Source organism: Rana temporaria, chromosome 1, assembly GCF_905171775.1.
Source record: "Rana temporaria chromosome 1, aRanTem1.1, whole genome shotgun sequence".
Taxonomy (NCBI): domain Eukaryota; kingdom Metazoa; phylum Chordata; class Amphibia; order Anura; family Ranidae; genus Rana; species Rana temporaria.
Window position 1 is genome coordinate 682756573 of NC_053489.1, and position 8530 is coordinate 682765102.

Genomic DNA, 8530 nt, shown 5'->3' on the forward strand with positions numbered 1-8530 from the left:
TTAACAAACCAACCGGGACGTCCTATAGTCTCAGATGTTGGTTCTAAAACTGAACGAGCCAGTAAATTTGTGGACGAGTACCTAAGACCCCATGTCAATGCAATGCCCTCTTATATTCAAGATACACCAGATTTACTAAGGGCACTAGATGGTTTGAATGTACCACCTGGTTGTTTTTTGGTCTCAATTGACGTTGAGGCTCTATATTCATCTATCCCATAACAAAAGGGTCTAGAAGTCATTGCTAAATTCCTTGCTGAGAGAGGTCCAAAATCATCAAAACTCAATGCCTTTGTTCTAAAACTGTTGGCACATATTCTTACTAAGAATATATTTTCATTTGATGGGTCCCACTTCCTCCAGGTACAGGGAGTCGCTATGGGCATGTGCTGGGCACCTTCCTATGCGAACCTGTACCTGGGGTGGTGGGAGCAAGAACTTTTTTCCAGCGAGGAATTCAGCGAGCTACTTTCCTGTGTGCTAGGATGGTTTCGTTATATAGACGACATACTGCTACTGTGGACAGGATCGCTAGAGGCGTTGCATGTATTCATTCAAGTACTCAGTCGGAATGACTATAATCTTACGTTCACCATGAGCTCCAGTTAAGCCACGATTGCCTTCCTGGATATAACAATTTATATTACCAAAGAGGGCTTAATACATCTCTATACCGGAAACCGACAGCTGGTAATACTATTTTACACGCCGCCAGCGCCCATCCCCACTCTCTGATCCACAGTATATTATTTGGTCAGTATCTACGCCTTAGGCCTCATTCACACGGGCACCATCAGTTTAGCCACGTTAAAAACGTATCAGTTTATATCCGTTTTTTCATCCGTCATCCAATCCGTTAATATGCGTTTTCATCCGCCATTGCAGTGTTCCACAACCCCTGGTACCGGTCCGTGGATCAAACGGTACCGGGCCGCCCGAGGAACTTTAAATAATTTCACTGTTGCGGCCGAGGCGCAGAGCATTGTCCTCCCGAGCCCGCCCATTGTGTGACAATAGGGAATGATAATTTGCTATTGTTACACTGATCCTCCTCCTGGTCAATCAGGGAGATGGTCATCCCACTTCCTGATTGGCCGAAAGGCAAACCCCACGCCATAGGCCGAGGAGGAGGAGGCGCCGCGGGAGGACTCGAGGTCGGAGACGCGGGGACTGAAGAGAAGCTGCCGTGAGGTAAGTGCACAGAGGAAGTTGGTGACAGTGGTGGGTGAAGGGAATCACAGTGTGTATTTCATGTCCCCTACCTAGTGGTTCTTGCATCATACAGCCTGCTATAGCACAGGGTTTGTTCAGGCACTCAGCCTGGGGGTCACGTTATGCTAGGTCTTGCTAATAAGAAATACGGTTGCTTCCCTGTGTGCTTAGGGGGTAATGTGTCAAGTCACAAAGTATAATACATGCTCAGTATTAAAGGAGAAGTTTGGGGCTCACAAAAGAACAAACATGCATACTCAACCCATGCTGCAGCATCGGTCCAATGCTTCAGCTAACCGCCGCTGGCTCTAAGCCTGAGTGATCACATGACCACAAATCATTCAGTTCTCAGTGAGCTCCCAGCAAGGAGCAGTGACTGTCAGTCACCGCTCTCTTCTATGCATCCCCCCCCATCCCCCTCCGCCACACACAGGAGCACCATACTGGGGAGAAGACAGGAGCAGCTGGCCTTGGCTCTCAGCCACACACTCCAGGCATCTGCGTGGATCCTTACAAAATGGTTGGGATCCTTCCAGACCCTGAAGGTGCTCTGTGACGTCAGTTGACAGCGAACTTCAGCCCACTCTTGACTGATTCTGGGTCATGAGAGAGCACTGGGTCATGGGAGAGAAATATGGATGGAAACACTTGAAAATGACAACTGTTTTCAAGTTGTCAGACAAAGTAGCTGCATTTAAAGCCAAACTGGAGTTGTGGGGACGGCGCGTGAACAGAGGCATTTTGGACATGTTTCAGACATTAGCGGGGATTTTAGGCAAGACTAAGCTTGAACATTCATTCTGCCAGTTGGTGCACAATCACTTGTCTTTGCTTTTAAAAGAGTTTGGGCGCTACTTCCCAACCACAAAAGACCCAGGAACTGGTAAGGAATGGATCCGCGACCCATTTGCCAACAAATCAGGCGGATCTAGCATGTCTTTGCAAGAAGAACAACTGCTGGAGATTGCAAATGACAGTGGCCTTAAAACTACGTTCGAGACAACAACTCTGCCGAAGGTTCTGGATTGGGCGCTTCCTTACCCAGCGCCCAATGATGACGTCACTGGATTACAAAACGTGACGCTGGCACAATACCACCCCTCCTTCACTCATACCACCCTATATAAGGCAGCCTCCACATCTGCTCTTTGGCGTTTAGCATAGGCTATCCCCCCCCCCCCCCCCCCCCCGGGACATATGACATTGTTTCACCTGAGGTAAGCACCTTCATCTCTCCCTTTGTGACACCACACCCTATTTTGCCTTACTCATGAGTGTCTCTGTTTATTTACCAATCCAGACCCTTAAGTTGCTGGCTTGTCCTACAACGGATATTGCAGTGTGGCTGGCCACTTTGGATATATTTCCCATCCTGGTTTCGCCCCCTGCCTTTTTGATCCCGGCTTTGTTTGTGGTTTTGGCTACCTGCTAGGTAATTAACCGACATAGTACTGAAGCTCTTTTAAATGCTACATGTGTTAGCTGTCACCCATGGACTTTTCTATCCATCTTACTCTCTTTAGATCCTACTCTAGATCCTATTGGCCGGCCTGCACTCCCACGTCACTTCCGGTGCGACGACGGCAAGCTGCGCTCCACCGTGGAATGCACGCCGCATCTCCTCGTCTCTGCTGGATCCCTAATCCTCGAGTGTTTACATCGCCAGCTCGCTGCTGCCCGGGACAGGGTAACCTACAGATGATGCCACCACAGTGACCACAGGCTCGCATCCTACCGCCTGCATCTCACCACCTGCATTCTATTTTACTGCTTGTGTATATCCTCCTTTTGTGAGTAGCCACTTTACTATGTTTATTTATTGTATCATTAAAACTACGGCTCACTGCACTTAGATTGGCGCATCTTGTCCTTTTCTTTTTGATTCTTTCAGAAGTCTGCTTCTGCTTCAGGTGCTTCCGTTAAGTGTTTCCTACAGCCATCATTATTATTATTTTAGAAAAAATTGGTGTTAGGGGAATTGGCGCTGCTGTCCTGGTACTCAACTATGACTCAATATGTTGTAGACAGGTAAGTAAGTAATCCAGTAACTGGTGTTGGGTTCCCTCCTACGGTTAGCTCATGTATGAAGAGCCACCGATTGGTTATGGGATTCCCTTTTTAATAATGTGCAGTATATAACCGCGTTATCCTGTGTATTCACTCCGTGTATTTTCCAAAAATAGGAGAGAAAAAAATCCTCTGTGAGATAGAAAAAAATGCTAAAAAAATTGAGATAAAGAGGTATTCAATATTTGGCTCCCATTGATCCTTTATGTGATCGTATTGTATAACGTGTCAAATTCAATTGAGCCTCTAGATGTCAGTCTTGTGCTCAAAGAGGGTTTTAAGGAAAAGAAAAAAGCTGGTTTGGCAAGTTTGTATCAACTATACATGTGTAACAAAAAATGTATCTAAATAGTGCTTGAGTTTATTCATTAATAGTTCAAAGCTGTAGTTTGTGTGGACCTAGTTAGATCATGTTTCCAGTGAGAAAGGAAGTGTGTAATTGAAAGTGAAAAATATATGAAAAAAAATATATATATGATAAAATATATATATATGTATGTATGTATATATATATGTTTATTTAGTGAATAACACAAACGTGATTCCCTCCGTTGGGACACTATCCGTGAATATGTGCTATTTTGTATGTCAAATACTGAACGTGAAGCTAAAGCTAAAGGGGAATCCAAAATTTCAGTATGAGAAATTACTTAGAGCTTTTGTCAAGAAGGCTAGAGATATGAATATCCTGACAAAAAATTAATCTGAATATCTGGTGACCGAGGCCACGAAAACACCTGTGATATACCAAGTACCAAAAATTCATAAGCGACAAGTTAACCCGCCTGGCAGGCCTATTATTAGCGGTATAAATTCGTTTTTTCCAGGTTGGGAGAATACCTTGACCAATATCTGAAACCTCTAGTGTCCCAAGGGAAATCCCATCTGAAAGATGGCACTCAGCTGATAAAAGAACTTCAAAACATTGACAATACAGGAAACCTTCTACACGCCACCATAGATGTAGAATCATTGTACACTAGCATCAATCAAGAAGATGGCCTCAAGGGAGTAGAAAAAGCGTTACATGAAAAATCAGACATGAGACAGGAACAAATTTGTTATGTTTTAGAGGGACTCCAACTGGCAATGCAGAACAACCACTTCTGGTACAATAAAGAATATTACGTGCAAACAAGGGGAGTAGCGATGGGGGCTCGCTATGCCCCAAGCGTAGCAAATCTATTCATGGATATGTGGGAACAACAATACATTTATAATAAGTACATCCCACAAATGAAAATGTATAGGCGATACATAGATGAAATCATCATTCTATGGGAAGGAACACCAGAGACACTTGAATCTTTTATGCAACAACTTAACCACAAACAATTTGACATCAAATTCACAGGCAAGTGGCACAGGGAGACCATAGAGTACTTAGATTTGGAGATTTTTAAGAATGAGGGCACATTGTGCACTAAGACTTATTTTAAACAAACCGACAGAAACGGATATATACCTACATCTAGCTGTCATAACAGGAATTGGATATCAAACATCCCAAAGGGGCAACTCCTTAGAATAAGAAGAAATTGCCATAGAAATGAAGATTTTGACACACAAGCAGATGTTTTGCTCAAAAGGTTTGAAGAGAAAGGCTACCAACATGCACCTCTACTGAAACTGAAAGAAAGCATACGAAATATGGACAGAACAACTTTACTTAATCCAAACCCAAAACCTAAAATAAATTCGTGTGATATGGCCTTCATAACAGAGTACAGTAACCAACACCGCCAACTGGAAAAAATTATGAAAAAATATTGGCCCATACTTAAAGAGGACATTACACTAGCAAAAAATCTACCAAATAAACCTCACTTCAGTTATCGGAAGGCACCCACTCTGAGCAATAAATTAGTGCACGATGTGGTGAACCCACCAAAATCTGTGGAACTGTGTCCTGAATTAAAAGGATTTTACAGATGTCAGAGGTGTCTCCCCTGCAAGAAGAGCAAAAAACAAATTTGCAGACGCCTTACGTTCACATCAAACACTTATCGCAAGGAATATCGCATTAAGAAACTCATCACCTGTAGTAGCACGCACGTAACATATGTTGTTGAATGTCCCTGCAAATTGCAGTATGTGGGTAGGACCACGAGACCTCTAAAAGTTCGGATCAGGGAACATATAAGAAACATTCGCAAAGGGTTCCCAGACCATAGCCTGTCTAGACACTTTAGCGAAGCTCATAATAGAGACCCTTCCCAAATGATTTTCTATGGCATAGACACAATACAAGAACATTGGCGAGGGGGTAATAGAAAAATACAAATTTCACAGAACGAAACTGAATGGATATATAGGTTGGGGTCGCTGGCACCAAAAGGAATGAACTTGGACATCGACCTCAACTGTTATATATCCAACTACTAGAGCCCAATTATAATCTAGAACAAACTGGAAATCACATAATTACTTTATGAGTCTGAAAAAACTTTTCCCTTCTTTTTTTAGTCGTCACCAGATAACAAAAGATAAAGAATATACTATACTATTTACACAAGTGATAGTGTAGTAAAAAGGGCTTTTATAGATATAACTGTCCATTTAACCCTCCCATTAATATGTGATTAACAGGCTACTGTAATTAACTCAATCAAAAGTTTCAAGAAAATCTTACAGCCATCAATGGAGTAAAATATTCAATTAAACCCATTATATATGCTTTGTTCCATCCATTTTTTAGTCTAAAAAGTTTTTGACCCCCATATTGACTAAGTGGGGTTCACCAATTGAGGAGAAAGGAGGATACAGATGTAGTCCTTTACAAATAAATAAGTGTACCCGCCTAGTCGGATTGACAGCAGGATCCTCTATACAACACAGGTCCCTCTAAAATAACACCAGCCAAAACAGACAGTTAGCAAGGAGCTGGATAAACACAGGGACATTGTTTTAAGTGAGCTTGGCAGCGGGGTCCTCCTTTATCCTTTGGAAAATTAGCCATAAATTTGAGACCACACAATCCCTGCTTTTCTTCTAAGTGTCACTTTTGACATTTAAAATATTAAACAATTATGTTGATTTGATTTCAAACATATGTTTACAATACACACCTATATAAATTTTTCATTTATAGAATTTATGATTGATATATATATATATATATATATATATATATATATATATATATATATATATATATATATTTCTTCTTCCTTCTGCACATGGATATTTTTCTATATCATTCGCACTGAGCACTGCATTACATATCCATCCTGCATTGTCATAAAATAGAATACACACTGCAGAGTAATATCAGTAGCATTCTATATAGGAGACACAATCTAATTAATTGTAGACCATAGCATACATGTGTATCCCACACAGGGTGAGACTTCTATCTAGAATAGGGTTTTGTATCACTTTTATTGTTATAGTTTATGATATATTAGCCGGCATCCAAGCACCTGAGCAAGTAAATTTTAAACAGCCACCAACATATGCGACGTATAATTGTGTGGACTGCAATGCTAGCACCAAATAAATTATCCCGTCCTTGATACTTTATTGGGTTAAACATAGTGGAATAGACTTTCCCCAATTTTTTAAATAATTTCACATAGCCACAAATCTAGTAAAATATCCCCCACTTTGAAAACCAGTGCTCTGATTTGATTATAGGGAGTAAAGCCACTCCCCAGCAGGAGGGACTTGGCTGCCGATTAACATAAAATGAAATGTGAAGGACGGCTATCGCCTTTGAAAAAGTCCTAATAGACGAAACTAGTCAGGTGACTTAGCCGCAAACACGTCAAACTTGCACAGCCAGCAGACACTTCCGGGCAAGGACTCAATAGCCGTGGAGCGCAAACAGCCACACGTGCTGCGGTATATACCGCTGGACTGATACACCGATATCTGAACCCCGGGAAGTGTGGTTTAAGGCTGCTGACCGGATTTTGTCTGGAGTTAACCGTTAACAACGGTTTTTTAACTATTTGTTTTGGTTTTATATATATATATTTTTAATTTTTTTAAACCTATTAAGTTTTTTGGATGTACATGAATATTATGGACCTGGTCTGATCTTTCTAGAATAAAATTGATCACCAAGTACCGACAGTACTACCCTATGTGGATTTTCTCTGTCTTTTTTATACACTCCTCACTCATTGAGACGAGACACGGAACACAGGAAAGACACCCTCCTACACCAGATCGATTGACCTAGGAGAGGCAGCCACCCGACATCAGGTAGCCAACGTAACCTCACTCTGATAAGCTCTACACCCCCTCGAGGGGACATCTATCCGGTGAGTGGGGACCCAATAGAGGGGATCGTGAAGCACGCCAGAGTGGGGAATCGACAGAGTTGTCTACAGGGGATTAAGAAACGATTGTTTTTTCCCTACAGTGGATCTTATTTCCTGCATTGAGGACTGTATTGCTTTATAAGCACTGCTTACTGTAGACTACATTGCCACCCTGAAGGGAAATTGAAGGCTTTTTTCTGTTCTTTTAATTTACTCGCTTTCTTCTGTACTGCATGTCATAGCAATTAGTTGTTGCAAAACCCGGATTAGAACTAATATCCACGGGTTCATCAGTTAAGTGGAAAAATTGATGAAATGTCTACTATACCTTGATTGCAAGTAATCCATACCCAAACATTCCAAAATAAGGGTTTTACAGAATAGCACTTTTCACTAACTGATTAATCAATAGCACGGATCTATATTAGTGTGTGTTAATTGTTGAAACCATAGGATGCTTTAAGCATAGGAATAAATCAACCGCACATTGTAATAATCTCACGTTCAGTATTTGACATACAAAATAGCACATATTCACGGATAGTGTCCCAACGGAGGGAATCACGTTTGTGTTATTCACTATATATATATATATATATATATATATATATATATATATATACACACACACACACACATACAGGGAGTGCAGAATTATTAGGCAAATGAGTATTTTGACCACATCATCCTCTTTATGCATGTTGTCTTACTCCAAGCTGTATAGGCTCGAAAGCCTACTACCAATTAAGCATATTAGGTGATGTGCATCTCTGTAATGAGAAGGGGTGTGGTTTAATGACATCAACACCCTATATCAGGTGTGCATAATTATTAGGCAACTTCCTTTCCTTTGGCAAAATGGGTCAAAAGAAGGACTTGACAGGCTCAGAAAAGTCAAAAATAGTGAGATATCTTGCAGAGGGATGCAGCACTCTTAAAATTGCAAAGCTTCTGAAGCGTGATCATCAAACAATCAAGCGTTT